This window comes from Pinus tabuliformis, chromosome 7, assembly GCF_031772625.1.
Source record: "Pinus tabuliformis cultivar Carrire ecotype Pingquan chromosome 7, CPIR1, whole genome shotgun sequence".
NCBI lineage: Eukaryota > Viridiplantae > Streptophyta > Pinopsida > Pinales > Pinaceae > Pinus > Pinus tabuliformis.
In genome coordinates this window covers 570583066-570599752 of record NC_142293.1, presented here as the reverse complement: position 1 = coordinate 570599752, position 16687 = coordinate 570583066, and the positions used below count along the sequence as shown (strand labels likewise).

Genomic DNA, 16687 nt, shown 5'->3' with positions numbered 1-16687 from the left:
GGTTATTTGACCGTCCAAGAGAAATTGGCTTTCAAAACCCAAGGAGAGGGAAATGAGCTTGCCTAGGCGCAACTGAAGCATGAATAAGGTGTAAAATGAATCATTCGACACTGACATGATAATGAAAACCCTATGAATGATGATAGGCTCAGCTGAATGATGACATGGACTGACATTTGGGCAAACCCTAGACCTAATGCCTAGTGATCAAATTTTGCTTGAAAACTCTTTGAAATGACAAAATTTGACCTTGACACTTCAAAATCACTTTGTAAGAGCACGTTTGATCACTGGAGGAAGGCTGGAAAGACTGACACTAACAGAACCTACCCTACTATTTTTTTAAGAGCCTAGGGAGGATGGCAGAGAAAGTGCAAGATAAGAAAGATAGTCACATGTCTAGTTTATTTCATTTCTCTTTGATAAATATTTTGGTCATGTATGAACTTGAAAAGAAGAAAGTTTCATGGAAAATTTTTTTGTCAAGTCTAGGTTTATTGCCTCAAGCAGATATTTCACCCATGGAGGTTTGTGAAGATAAAGAAGAGCCAAAAGATGAACCAGTAGCCGAGACAATAGTGAAGGAAGTAGGTCAGAGAAAGAAAGAAAGCAAAAAGCCAAGCACAAAAGAAAAGAAGAAGGTTCAAGCACCAGAGGTTCATGTGGCAGAAGTTCCAACAGCAAAGGTTCAGTTGATAGAGTTGAAAGCAGAAGAGACAGTTCAAGATGCACAGTTCTTATTGAGACCTAGAACTAGGTCAAAGGCCAAGTAGATTTTTGAGGAGCCAACTCCTCAACCAGTTGATGTTCTTCTAGAAGCTAAGCAAGAGGAAGATGCAAAAGAGATTGAAACAACCTAGATAGAGGAAGAAGACCCAAATATTGCTAAGATGAAGGATGCACTTGCAAAATCACAGCTTAAGATAGCCTTTTTAAAGAGACAAAACCAAGAGCTTAGAGAGACAACCTTACAAGCAGCTCAGCCAAAGGAGGAAGCAAAAGAATACACTAATCCTACTACACAGGATAAGGGTAAATAGGTTATAGATGTTGAGAAGTTGGAGGAACCCCAAGTGAAACCTAGAAGGCCTGTAACTAGGGCATCAAAATTTCAGCAAGGGTGGGTGCAGCAGATGAAGCAAATAGCCCAATCACCTGATAGACCAGATTTTGATCAATGGAGGGAGTATCACAGGTATCTGGAAGAGCTTGAGGATTGTCAAGACAATGAAAACTACAAGAAAGTTGTTAACCAGTTACTTGTGGATTGTAACAAAGAATTGATTGATGCCTCCAAGATAATTGTTGGGCACGGGATCCCCCAAGGGCAGTTTTGGGGCTTAGAGCCCAGATTTTGGTCCAAATTTGTAATTGTAATGTAAAGACTCTGCATTTTGTGGGTGTAGAGCATGTAGTTGTAAAAGAGTCATAGGGTTGTCCGCCCTTATTTTGATAATGTAATGTTAGTTGTAGAAGATCTACCCATGGTCCGCAGACCATGGGATTGTATCAATAGAGCAAAGCTCTAAGTACTTAAGGCATCACAGAATTTCTAAGGAATGATGATGTATGCGAGATAGAACTGAAGTGTAAAGTCTAGTTTTGGGTCATAGCATAGGAAGAGGATCTGCAGCTGAGTGTGCGAAGGCCTAGTAGTTCGCAGCTAAGTGCGCAGACCCCTACAGCTGAGAGTGCAGGATGAGTCGAGTATGTAATCATCTGGAAGTACTAATAAAGAGAATTTTCTATTAATTCTACATATTTATTTCTTGTTTTATGCGTCTATTATATTGGGTATGAATTTCACTTCTAATACTTATATGATGCACAAATTTCTATAACTGTATTGGTTAAGTGAACGCAAGTTAGAATATCTATTTACGTGAAGATAATTAAGATATGTTAATAAGATAAGTAATATACTCAGTCTAATTTGGGAAACATCACAGTTCGCTACCCTAGCGGAGTGAAAGCATCTCATCCCCTGGTTAGGGCTGCGCAAAAACCAATTGTAACACTTCACATAGGTACTGAAGAGCGAAATAGAGCGCGAAGTGACTTGCATGAAGGCAAGGTATGGTTGCAATAAACTGACATCACAACCATCTCAAGGGTGCAGAAACTTGGTTCCAGCGTCCCCCCATACTACTTCGGGTGAGACTTCAATCTGCGCTCCGCGAGCTGATGCTGAAAGGGCTAGTAGTGTAGGGATTTGTTTGGCTACTTAACTCTGAACCTAGGTCAAGCCCCTATAAGCCAACAAATGGTTCTGTTTCCAGGACCAAAATCTGCATAGAGATGTGTGGTTTCGTATCACTGGGATCCAACTAAGAAAGAAATTGAAGGTTGGTTGGATAGAAGAATTCGCGAGTTCGCAACACAAGAGAATAGAAACCCACAACTATCAAAAGAAGAGTGGTTAGACAACTACCTGTATACAGAGATTCACGAAATCTTGTTCGCGTCCTTCCCTACTGAGCTATACGAGTGGATTACGAAGCTAGCAGATAGCCAAGGAAGGTGGAATCTTGATGGTCCTATTGTGTGGACCCCAAAGCTAGTGCGGAGATTAGAAGCATCAAAGGATAAGATCATGCACACCGTCGATCATTGGCTCGATCATATTATAGTAGGATTTGTTACTGAGTTCATGGTCGACACCTTAGTTAGCTATAGCAAGGTAGAGCAACGCTTTCTCAAAGGACTGTGAGGTAAGTACGTAAAGTCTTTTAATACTTGGATTAAAATGTTGTTGTGTGAAAGAGGGTTATGCAGTTACCTTGATGTTCGGGGCTACGCGAAGTGGAAAGGTTTATAGGAGCGAAGGAAATAAGGGTCCAGAAAATAGCCCCTTGATTTCACCTCCGTGAGGGGATGAGGAAGAGCTCGTGAAGGTCTCTCCAAGGAGTGCTATTCATCTTATAAGACAAAGAATTATGTGAATCCCACCTCCACCCACACCACCACCGGATTCATCGCCATCACCTCCATCTTCACCCATACCACCTCCACCACCACCGCAATTCAGTATGGCAAACACAGTGAAGTTGCCTATGTTAAAAGGTTTGGGAAATGAAGATCTGGACCAATTCTGGTTCATTGTAAGGGCTGTATGGGAAGTGCAAGGTGTTACAGATGACCATATAAAGAAAGCGATGCTGGTTAGTGCCCTGTAGGATCGTGTGCTGACCTGGTATATTAAGTACTCCAACGATAACCCAAATGCGAGAGTCACAGATATCCAAACAGCGCTAAATAGAGAATTTAGCAGGCCTAAATATGAAGCGCAGTCGACATGGGATTTAAAGAGATCATGATGCTACCATGTGAGACTCCTTGGGAACTAGATCAGAGGCTGAAATGTATGATTCGCAAAGAAAATATGAATCTGATAGATGGAGAACATTGCAAGTGGTTTGTAGCTTTGCTACTTCCACATTTAAGGAGTGTGTTATCGTAGCAAAAGATAACAACTCAGGCAGAGTCCTTAGAGATCGCTATGAGGCTACATGAGACCCCGATGCAGGATCCTAACCTAGGAGTTCAGCAGATCCATGTGCAACTGAAGAATCTCTGCCTTGAGATGCAGATTTTGAAACAGGATAGGACGGTTCGACCAAAAGTGCGTGAAGAAGTGTGGTGCGTAAAATGCAAGAGTCAGGGTCATGATAAAGACCACTACCTGATTTTTATGAATTACCTTGTAGGAGGAGGACAGATGCCTCTAAGGCTAGAATCTCAATAGGACCTAGCGTGGCACTTGCTTTGTGGTGTGTGATCTACCAAATCGCTGGAAAACATGCCACAGACAATTGCCACTTGTTACAAAAGTATACGCAAACTTCGCAACAATTGTTCTGCAACTTTTGTAGGTCGGTGGGACATGACAAGCGTACTTGTAGAAGCTATGAATTGATGATGGATAGAAATCCAAACATAGATCCTTGACTAGAATGGAGGAATGGCACAGATAGGATTTCAAGGGCACAGACGAGGCCGAGGTGAAGGAGGACTTGGTAGAGGTCATGGAAAGTTGATTTGGTATAATTGCGGAGGGCGAGGACACTATGCCCATGATTGCACAAATTCAACGCGTCCATCATGCAAGTATTGCACGTTGTTTTATCATGAGACAGAATATTGTCCTACGCTGATAGCTAGGATGCATGACAAAGGAATGCTACCCCCTCTCCTGACTAGAACCTGTAGATGATGAGGTCTGAGCCGCGCGAGGAATATCTGAACATAAATATTGTGGTCCGAAGTGGAATCGTGATGGGAGATGACAAGGGGAACAACTGAAAGATAGTACCTGGGTTAACAAAGCCCCAGCGAAATAAGTTGAGTTTGATTTAGAGTGTGCTCAGGAAACCTTAATGGAAGCTAAGAAAAGCTTTTTTGAGGCCTCCACATCAGGGAGCAAAGATTAGCCTGAGTTGGAAATGGATCCCTCCATGCTTACAACTTTCTTGGAAACCTGTATGAAGTTACTGCACAACAATAAGGCTATGAAAGGACTATAGGAGCTCATTAACAGATGCATTGGGATTGTGCCAGGAGAACTGCACATAATCCAGAAGATCAGAAAGCATAAGACAAGGACAGGTTGTGAAATGAGACTCACCATGCAGATCAGAGAATATGAGATGGACCAAGTCATTCTAGATTTGGGATCAAATGCGAATGTTTTACTGAAACAAACATGGGAGCGAATGGGGAGACCTGCGCTGCAATGGTCTCCGATTTAGGTGAGAATGGAAAATCAATAGAAAATAATACCTATGGGACGATTATAGGGAATAACTGTGGATATTGAGGGAGTGAGTGCACTGGCAGATTTCGAAGTAATAGATATTGTTGATGACAGCAATCCCTACCCCACACTCTTGGGAATTGACTAGGCCACTGATATGAATGGGGTAATTAATCTAGAGAAGCAAAAAATGATCTTTGAAAAGAAATCACTACGCGTAATTATACCCCTAGACCCTGGTGAAGGATCGCGCTATACGAAGTTGGTTCGTGACTATGAAAGTGATGATGATCTGGACTGCATCTACAAGATAACAGCGTGAGACCAAGACTAGGTGAATCCCACCGTAGATGGATGGATTACATGGGAGCGCGAGAGTTCCTGCACTTCGGATTTTGATGAAGAAGTAGAACGATGGAAGAATCCATTACACGAAGTAACTATGTTGAATTGTAATATGATGACAAGGTCGCTGCACTGCATGTCGACAGAAGTAAGAGATCTACCTACTTATGATGGTCTAAATGAGGTAGATACCATTTTGGATGCATTCGAAAAGGAGGTGCTAGAAAATCAACGCTTCCATGCCTTGGATTGGGTATTGCACACTATGCCTGCAAGATGGTGCGGTACACATAAACGAAGCTTTGATGATTGGCGTGAATGTAGGAGAATGATGCAAGTAAGATTTGGGAAGCCTAAGGTGCAACTGACAGAAAAGTATGATGGGCAGGATGATCCGTGCATGCATCTTGCCAGCTAGACGTAGGCCTATGGAGAAAATCCCTAACCTGCGCGGAGGCATATGTACTCCATGCTAAAATACCTGGTCAATAAGCATGTGTTGGGGGGACGAACTTGCAGATGGCTCTTAATGTTGGGAGGACATTATGAAGGAAGAGAAACCACGCAGAATATTCTACGCATAGGGTTGTGGTGGCCAACCCTTCATCAGGACTCAAAATCATATTGCAAGGCATGCGATGTATGTCAAAGAACAAGTAGGCCATCGCAGAGGGACGAGATGACTTTGAATCCACAAATGGCATTGCAACCTTTCAAAAAATGGGCAATAGATTTTGTAGGACCCATCAAACCTCAAGGAAAGACAGGCGCGATGTATATTATCACTGCGATGGGGTATCAGACTCATTGGGTAGAAGCGCAACTAGTGAAGGATTGCACGGGCATGACTGCCACGAAGTTTCTATTTGAACATGTACTAACGCAATTTGGGTGTCCGAAGATCTTGATGAGTGATTGTGGTACACACTTCCTGAACAAAACGATCAGTGGGCTTATGGAAGAGTTTCGTGTGTATCATTAGAAGAGCACACCATATCACCCACAGGCTAATAGGATAGTAGAATCATTCAAAAAAGTATTGGAAATAGCGCTAACCAAGGTATGCAATGCGCAGTGCAGTGATTGAGACCTACGCATCCCTGCAGTGTTATGGGCTTATTAGATGACATGCAAGAAACTGACGGGACAAACACCTTTTAGGCTTGTCTATGGAGTGGAAGCCATAATGCCTATGGAATACATCGTTCCTAGTCTGTGCATAGCAGTTCTCACAAGTATGACAGATTGTGGAGCTCTAGAGAAGAGGCTCGCGCAGCTAGAAGAGCTCGAAGAAGAACAATTTTTAGCAAGATTTCACGAGCAGGTCCAAAAGCAACGCGAAAAGGCATGGCATGACCGACACATCAAGTTGCGCACATTCAAGGTAAACAATCTAGTTTTGTTCTATGATAGTAAGTTTGAAAAATTCCCAGGGAAATTCAGAATGCACGGGTTAGGGCCGTATGTTATTAAGGAGATTACCGATGGTGGCGCGGTACAGTTGGTAAAGTTGAAAGGAGAACCCTTCCCAAGAAAAGTGAATGGCAGTCATTTGAAGCCATACACAGGTGGCTTAGCCACTTGACTAGCTGAACGAAGCGTAGTCTTAGTGCTCCACATAGCTAAAAGGAGGTACGGGACTATAAACTACTCTGCCCAGGAACTAGGCGATGTTAGGACTGCGTATAGTAGCGAAGTGTCATAGGGTCCGCGACAGCGCAAATACAATTGTGTTGGTGCACAGATCTACCTTAAAGTGACTATTACAGTCACTATTCACAATGTGATGCTTGGTTTGAGGACAAATGGAGTGGGCGGCAGGCATTTAAGGCAAACTTTATGTGCTAGATTCTTGAAAATTTTCCGCCAATCTAGCATTAATGGATCGAATATGGGGGGAATGGTTGAATTCAAATTCGAAAGGTGCTATAAATTACAAGTGGTTGTCCAGTAAACAACACTTGGCAATTTGAGAACTGAGTTGTTGCACTATCAAGTGTTTATGGACCTATCGAGCTTTGAGGCTTTGAGAGCAAGTTCAATTTTTGAAACCCTTCCAAAGGAGACGCGGGACTGTCTAACTAGACTGATGTCGACACCCACAGAGGCCACGCAATAAATTGCGGAAGTAGAAGCCACAGAGAGTGCCAGAATAATTGTTGAGGTCCCTAAATTACCTCGCACGCCGAGACCTAAGAAGGAAAAGCAGGTCATGGTACTGGTGTGCATCTCGCCCCGAAATCCATTGAGGACCAAGCTCACATTGGAGGAAGAGGGCAAGGCCATTAATTTGGAGGCCGAGGAGGAGGAAGAGTTTGAAGAAATCTTGGTGGAGGAGGAGGATGCAGAGATGGAAGTCGAAACCTAGGACACAGACACTATCACTGGGCTGCCTACATATGTTCCTCCGTGAAAGGGTAAAGCCAAGGTACCCAAGGATATAGATGAGAGCAAGAGCTCTCTAAAAACTCTGTTGCTCCCAGATGATATTGTGTTTGAAGAAGCACACTTGGGATGGGTTCTCATGTTGAAATTTGAATATTGGGATCTTGCGGACCATGAGAAGTTCCCACATATAGTGACCACATAGCTAATGCGCCAAAAGACAGATGCACTGGCTGGAATGATAGAGTTGGAACCATGAAAGTGGCTCAGAGATGTTGAGAAAGTAGGGTTTCTAAACCAGATCTAGGTGCCGCATTACCACCATGCCCTAGTGACATTTTTTGTCATCAGGCAACTGCTCTGCTTGGTGCATGAGGGGTGTTTATGGCTGGAGGAGCCCATCCCCATCATGGACCATCTGATTCACCGAATCACACGGCTACCTTGCATAGGGGAGGACCAAAAAAACAATTTAGAGGGAAAAAGTGATGACTTGGCCATTGCAGAGGCCATGAAAAAGAAATTTAAGTTGGAGAAGCAGAAGAGAGGGTATGCCATCTCTAGAATCAAAAACCCTACAGTTAAGGTCACAATACAAATATTGGCAAGAAAAGTGATGCGAAAATGTCGTGCGGATGAGGTGCCCGTGCCAGTAGTTACACTAGTGGCGCAGTGCATAGAAGGGGTCCAATTCAACTGGGAAAACTATATATGTGGTGAGTTCCTTGCGAACTATTGCGAGGCACAGGAGCAAGGTAAAACATTTCATTATGCATGGCTCCTATTGTCGATAGTACTGGTGGCATGGGAGTTGCCTGAATATAGCCAGTTCCCATCGATCGCATAGGACATTTCAGAGGCAACGAAGTATGCTTTGCTATGGGAAACCAGGGATGCACAAAGAATAATGGAGAGCAATATATTTGGTTGCTCATGGAGATGAAGATTAGGATGGGCATCAATCGCAAGCCATGGTTATTGCCCACAGTCTACAATAGTTTGTAGAGCTTTACAAAATTCAAAGAAGACTTCCACCATGTCTTCATCAGGGCACGGAAGGACCCTATGAAGACGTGGCATGAGTTACCATACTTAGCAACCGATGATGTAATTTTCACGGTCCTTGAGTCTTGGCTGCCAAAGTGGCACACTCCAACTGACTCTGTGGTGGAATCAAAGAAGTCCACCATGCAGTGGAAGAGGGAAGAGACAAAACTGTGGATGGTGCAGCTGACAGAAAAGCGCAGGAAAGAAGAAGCAGCGGCTAAGGTCCAAGCGGTGCGCAATGTTGTGCTATTAGCGGAGCAGTAGAAAATAGTAGAAGGAGAGCAAGAAGGACATAAGTCACCTTTGCCAAAACTAGAGATCGATATAAAACATGGTGGCGCAGACCCACAGACGATGTCCACCCAGCTAAAACATCTACGACCACGAGAGTAGGTAGGGCCGCGAAAGAAAACAAAGGCCTCGAAGACATCTTTCGACCCTATCACCCTTACCAAAGGGGATCTACATGATATCGGTGAAACGGTGAGGGATGTCACTGTGGAGGCCATCCAGGAGTTTGAGGAGCAACACCAGTTGGTATTGAGGGCTCTCTGGACACAGATACAGGAGTTGCAGGTGTGCACTCCACAGGCTGTCACAGTGTTAACCAACCTCGCAGTCGGCACTTTCGTGACCAAGGAAATGTTGCACGCCAGGATGACCAACACAATAGTGCTGCCAGATGGAGCACTCATTACAGAGAAGGAGGTCGACATGCCTATGGTCAGTAGATTGAAAGGGGTCAGGTTAAACATGGCTACGCTCCCTCGAGAGATGCTCTATCTTTTGTAGGATGGAGTCACCGCAGAACTTTAGGCCAGGGAGAGTTGCGCTATATAGGTAATGAGTGAGAAGTGCATCAACATTGAGTATTTGATCCTGTACTGCAACGAGGCCATGGAGCAGAACAAACAGATAGTGCAAGTTGTGGAGGAAGCCTGCCAGATGGTCACAGAGTTGGCCATCCCAACAAAGGAACTGGTGTAGGCACGTGTCCGAAAGTTAGCAACAGGGGTGTGCGATGCCAGAGCTAAAATGGCCAGGGTTCAGCTGGAGCTGAACCTTCGGATAGAAAAATTACAGTTGAAGGCACAACCTTCAACTCCACCAAAGGTTAAGGAACAACGTGCCACCACGATCACAACAGCAATGGCGGCGGTTGACAGTGCAGTGGCAAACTCCATGAAGCTGTTAGAACAATTATTCGAGGTCCACACCACCTTGCAGGAGGACACAAACATAGAGTGCCTAGAGACAGAGGCACGCAAGCTACATCAGAGATACAATGAGGTACAAGGGACTATGCAAACGGTTGCCCTTACATAGAGGCTTGCAAGGATGCCGCAGGCAAAGGTACTCAAGGAGCAGGTGGATTTCGCTTGGCATAAAGAGGCAATTTTGAAAGCACGCCTACAACCATGGATCGATGAGACGTATACCATTATAGCATCCATTGAAGCAAAGCTCATGTAGCTGCAAGAAACTTACGAAAGGATTCAAGGCAGAAGTTCAATGACAATAGTCACCGAACCACGCGTAGAGGAATTTCAGCAGGTAGTCGCTTAGTGTGCTACCAAACTTGCAGTGATCCAATCAAAGTTGGGAGGTCTTCGCACAAAGATATCCGCACCTACAAAGTGACTCGAGAGCAAGTCACGATTTTTGTGTTGGGGTCCTATTGGGTGCGGGATCCCCCAAGGCAGTTTTGGGGCTTAGAGCCCAAATTTTGGTCTAAGTTTGTAATTCCAATGTAAAGACTCCGCATTTTGTGAGAGCGGAGTGCGTAGTTGTAAAAGAGTCATAGGTTTGTCTGCCCTTATTTTGATAATGTAATGTTGTCTTCTAAAGATCTACCCATGGTTCTCGGACCATGGGATTGTATAAATAAAGCGAAGCTGTAAGTAGTTAAGGCATCACAGTATGTCTAAGGAATGATGATGTATGCGAGATAGATCTAAAGTGTAAAGTCTAGTTTTGGGTCATAACGTAGGAAGAGGCTCTGCAGCTGTGTGCACAGAGGCCTAGTAGTCTACTGCTGAGTGCGTGGACCCCTACAGTTGAGTGTGCAAGGCGAGTCGATTCTATAATCATCTGGAAGTATTAATAAAGAGAAGTTTCTATCAATTCTACATCTTTATTTCTTGTTTTATGAATTTGTTATATTGGGTATGAATTTCACTTCTAATACTTATATGATGCACGAATGTGTATAACTGTATTGGTTAACTGAATGTAAGTTATAATATTTGTTCACGTGAAGATAATTAAGATCTGTTAATAAGATAATTATGACACTCAGTCTAATTTGGGAAACATCACAGTTCACTGCCCTAGCGGCGCGAAAGCATCTCAGCCCCTGGTTAGGGCTGCGCGAAAACCAATTGTAACACTTCGCGAAGGTACTAAACGGCGGAACAGAGCACGAAGTGACCTACATGAAGGCAAGGTATAGTTGGAATAAACCGACCTCACAACCATCTCAAGGGTGTGGAAACATGGTTCCAGCATCCCCACATTGTGCTTCGGGTGAGACTTCAGTCTGCGTTTCGCAGGCTGATGCCGAAAGGGCCAGTAGTGTAAGGATTTGTTTGGCTACTTAACTCTAAACCTCGTTTAGGCCCCCATAAGCCAACAATAATGGACAGATGCAAGACATTTGTCAAATGGTCTTTCTCTATAAGGAGACAAGCAAAGAATTTGTATGGAAGGAACTTGGTGTTGAAGAGAAGGTTGAGGCTTATGAAACAAAAGTTGGCAAAAGCTTGGAGGTTGGTGAGGAAATATAGACAAGCTGCTGAAGTGCCTCCACCTGGTAATGTGCCTAGGCCAAGGCCTAAACCATAGCTAGAGTCAAATCCATCTCAGCCAGCATTGATCAGATAAGATGATACTCCATCCAAAGGCATTGAGATCAAGTCATCCCCCAACAAGCCTTCAGCCAGTAAAATAAAGAGGAGGTAATTGTTTGTTTGTTGAATGTACAAATTTTGATGATTGATGGAGACTGTCAGTGTTGTGTAGTAGAATCCTTTTAGTTTTTGCAAAGGCTGCATGTGTCATTTTTTGTCATTTTGAATGTTGGATTGGGTAGTCTAAGAGTGTTGATTATATAACTGGACCATTTTGTGAATTTTGGGGTGGGAAAGGAGGTATAAGCACAATTTGAAATCTTTCTACACAACATTGCGCAACTGCTACACATAGTTTTGTGTGGAGTATTGAGGATGCCACGTGTGAGGGGAAGAATGGTAGAATGTGTTGTTGTGCCAGAAGCTTGTTCATTGCCTAGTCACCAGCCAGATGTCTGCTAGTACATGGAAAATCATGCCAACATGTCATGCTACACAGTTACTGTGCAACACAGATTTGGTAGCTGAGTGATGTTTCCTTTTTTCTTTTGTTTCTAAAATCATGGTTATGATGATTAGGATAATATTTTCATGGATTAGAATGGTGTCTAGATAGGATAGCATGATAAGAGCTAAGTTAGTTTTTGTATTTTTCTACTAAAAAAAATCTGAAGATATTTTTAAGAACTTGCTACTTTTGTGATCATTTCGACCCATCTCATGGATAACACATTCATTGTATCTAGTCATGGGAGTTTTGAGGAATTAAGGTTATTTAATTCCAAATGATACAAGATAGAATGGGTTGGATGGTGTGGTGAACTGATTTTGAATATGCTTGTGTGCACTATGATTTATATTTTCAGTAACAAAATGCTTCATCCATAGGTTTGTCAATGATTACTTAGAGATTGTTTTGGTATATCCTTTCGAATTTATTCCTCTCTAGGGTATTTGTTAGCTTAAATTTTTCCTCAGTTCTTCTTAAAGGTATAATTGAAACAACTTTGCTAGAATTCACCATGCATTTTCTAGTTTAGATGTGACTTAATGTTTCAAAAGCAAATAAAATGTGTTATTCCTTTATCTTCTATATTTCTTCTTAATACTCGGTCGTTTGAGATGCAGTAACATAATTTTAATATGTGCTGTCATATGTGGATGAGTGTTGTTATATGTTTATTTCCCACTGTACTATAATTTTTTCCTATTCGGAAAATGTGCTAGATAGGCCTTTATCTTTTTTATTGGTTTGTTATGATGAGCTATTAACTCTCATGATCACATGCATTAGTATGTCTAGATCCTTCACTAATTTCCAAAAAAACAAATTCTAAATTTTTTTTCTCATATCTGGTCTCTATCAAATTGTGTGTTTTAAAGTCTATAATCTTTAGGTTTTTCTAGTGAGGGAGCCCCATTCGGCTAGAAAAGACCAATTTCAAGTCCAAAGTGGTCTGGTGGTTACCTCTAAATTTCCTTCCTACGACCAAAAGAAATTATAGAGTGCTAGTAGGAACCTAAAATTTCATAGCTTGGAAGGATAGGATGGAATTTTTTCTCGATGATAATGGTGTGCTAGAGTACACCAAAAATGACATTCCATACCAGCAGTATCGGATGCACGACAGTTAGCCCAGTGGAAGAAGGATACCATAAAAGCCAAGAGGATCATCATGGAGGGTGTGGGAGACCATATAGTCTTGAATTTACATGGAAAAGAGACTCCCTTTGCTATGTAGAATACCCTCACTTAGTTATTCAAAAATGGTAGTGGTTCCATGAAATTGGAATTGAGGGACAATATGAGAAACATCGACATGCATAAACATGAAACTATTCCACATTACCTCTCCAGATTCACTTAGTGTCAAGATGAGCTTAGAGAAGTTGGATAAAATATACCCTCTTCAAAGCTAGTGAGCCTATCTCTCTTAGGCCTTCCAAAATCCTGGCACAACTACTAGGACTTTGTGAATGGAAGGGACAAATTCCCAAACTAGGAGAGACTTTGGTCTCATTTAGTGCAGGAAGAAATTCATAGGAACACTAGAGATGGAGTAAAATCCAAATCTGAGTGTTGGACACCTAATCCACTAAGGGTTGGTGTGATGGAATGTGAATAGTCGAAGGGAGTCCTAGATACCTTGGAATATGAAACCAAGGGTCATATGCATGTAATATAAATGTATATATTTGTCAATATAAATGTACTTCACAGTTTTGTCATTCATATTTTGTTCACATTCCATGTGTGTTTAACATGGTATCATATTTGTAGGATATTTCCTACCCTCATCCAATTTAAGCCACTGGTTTTGTGGCCTCTTTGTGCATGATAATTCTATTATTAGTGTTGAATTTAATGAATGTTTCATTAGTTAAATTCTAGCTACATTCTCTTCCATTTCTGTCATAGTAACTCCTCTGTTCTTTGTCTACGCTTTAGGATTTCAGGCACCAGCATGGGATCTTCCATCACCTATCACTTAGGCTCTCCTTTTCACCTGAGTTTTGTGCAATTCTCTATGCATTGAACGATGCACCACTCTACCAATTGAATGTTGCACCACTCCTCCATACCACTGTCCAGTTCACACCACTGCAATACCACTCTGATTTTCTCCATGCGATGTTGGCTCCAGATCACCCTCCATATAATGCTCCCATGCCATATATTACATACCACTCATATGAACATTGTATTATTATTGTGGTATTATTTCAACTCCACACTACCTCCATAATCCTCCTCCTAGTCCAAATGCTTAAGCTCCAAACTTATTCCATTTTCAGAAGTTTGCTAGACTCATTAGTTTACACCTTTTCAACTAGAATGTCTATCCATGCACATACATTTTCTAAATATCTACCTCAGTTATTAATGGACCAACATCTACTGCTTCACTCTCAGCCGTTGATTTCTCTTTTCCTTTCTCCGTTAAAGCTAAAATTTGTTCCCTAAGTTCCATCTCATGATCACGTAGCTCTCTAGTTTTTTCAAAGTCCTCACTTCAAACAACTTCATTATTTTATTTTGTAATATATTTGAGTTCTTTGTTAAGTTCTTTATCCTCTTCAAGAAGTTGTGCATGGTGTAAGGCATACTTGAGAACCAGCCTCATCAATAAGATCAATTGCTTTGTCAGGAAGGAAACGATCACTGATATATTAATATGATGACTTTGCAGCAGCCACCAAAGTCTCATCAGTATAAATAATCTTGTAATGAATCTCATATCGCTCATATAAACCTTTCAGTATTTGTATCATATCATCAACAGTTGGCTCTGACACTTGTACTAGCTGGAATTTCCTCTCTAGCATTGGGTCCTTCTCAATGTGTTTCTTGTATTCATCCAAGGTGGTGGCTCCAATACATTGAAGTTCACCTCGTGCAAGAGATGGTTTTAGAATATTGGTTGCATCAATTGCACCTTATGTTACACATCCTCCAATCAAAGTATGAACTTCGTCTATGAAGAATATAATCTCATACACTCTGTTTGATTTCCTCCATCAATTTCTTCAATATTTCTTCAAAATTTCCATGATACTTGGTACCAGCAACAAGTAACCCCATATCTAAGGTGATGACCTTTTTACCCTCGATTGTCTCTGGAACATCTCCTAAAGCTATTCATTGCATAATTCCCTCAACAATAGTAGTTTTTCCTACACCAGGCTCACCAATAAGACAAGGATTATTTTTTGTACAACATCCCAGTATTTGAGTAACACGTTCTTTTTGTGGCTACCTTCCAACCACTTGATCAAGCTTTCCCTCATCTACCAGTTTTGTCAATTTCATTCCATATTCCTCAAGAGTCGGCATCTTGTTGTTGTTGCTACCGCCTCCAACTCCAACACCAACAGTTTATGTACTTTCTCCAACCATCTGAATTACCTATGTACGAATATTGTCAAGCTCAGCTCCAATATTCTCAAGCACACAAGCTGCAACACCTTCACCTTCGCGCAACAATCCTAAAAGAAAATGCTCAGATCCTATGTTGTTATGTCCAAGTTGTCGAGCTTCCTCAAGTGAAAGAAGTGTTTTAAATGATCAAATGAGCACATGTATACGTTGAGTTTTGGTGGGCCATAAGGTATATAGTGGTATATGTTGAAATTTGGCCTTAATGGTTGCTCCAAAGCCTACCATCAAGGCTTCATATTATTTGTAGAAGAAGATATTGCATAATTGCTAGTGATAGAATTAAAGCTCACACTCTTTATTTTCCAGCTGTTAAGAAAAATGGCTAAGCTTGAAAGAATATTAGAGTTATTGAGAACTCTAATCGTATCCACTACTGACAGCACAATCAAAATTAGTAAATACATTATTGCTGACATTCAAAAATGTATACAAAATGCACAAGAGAAGATAGAATTTTTGCATCTTGAATCTTAGCTTTAGCAAGAAGAATTACAGCGGTGGAGTCATCATTCTAAACCTGTTTCTGTTCAAAACATTGAAACAGACTCCCATCAACAACAAGAATATAAAGTTGAGGTTCATCCACATTTAGTGCCTAGTTCAAGAGCAGATTTGCATGCAGATACAATAGTTCGATATGCACTTCCCAAGCCCATCATCAGACCTTGGGAAGAGCTTGTCCATAACAAATATAGAACCGGTCTTGGATATGACAAGGATGTGTCCTTTCATATTCTGTACTATTCCAAGCCAATGTGATTTCAAAGTGTTGTATTTATTCACGACGGTTCATCTTCACCTATTCCTCCTTCTCTACAATAGTATATTGTGAAATTCCAACATTGTGACAAAGTTGGCCATGTAAATGATCGTTGTTTTGATCTTCATCCATGTGAGCATTATGGTCAGAATAATTATCATTCAAACAAATGCTTCAGAAACAAGCTTCCTACAAGAACAAATATTCATCTTGGATGGATCGCTTCTTGGCAATAGGCTTTAATAGCCAAGAAGATATTTTAGCAATATGTTAGAATCCATTCTAGAATATTAAAAATTCTTGCAGTTGAGTTTTCTCCATATTCTCACCTTGTATCTGACATGGGGACAAGTGATGGTAATATACAAGCTTCAAATCCACATCAAGCGAGCCTAAGCCACAACCTTCCATACCATATTTAGAGTTGTAGCCAGAGAAAGAGATGCCCTTGAGCATGCCTTTGGTTAGTGGTTAGCCTTAAACCATCTATGTGGGGTTTAGGCCTCCCTTTTTAGGTTGTGATTCTCCCTCTTCAATGAATTGGGGACACTTCCTCTAGTGAAATACTTCAACTTCTTGCCAGTTTTGGAAGAGTTGCGAGAACTGCA

At 41.6% G+C, this 16687-nt stretch overlaps 1 pseudogene; it reads right to left on the bottom strand.

Annotated features, from left to right (window-relative positions):
- Positions 1-14160: 14160 nt before the first annotated feature.
- Positions 14161-15424, bottom strand: LOC149248702 (ATP-dependent Clp protease ATP-binding subunit ClpA homolog CD4B, chloroplastic pseudogene; annotated as a pseudogene).
- Between the last annotated feature and the right edge of the window lie 1263 nt (positions 15425-16687).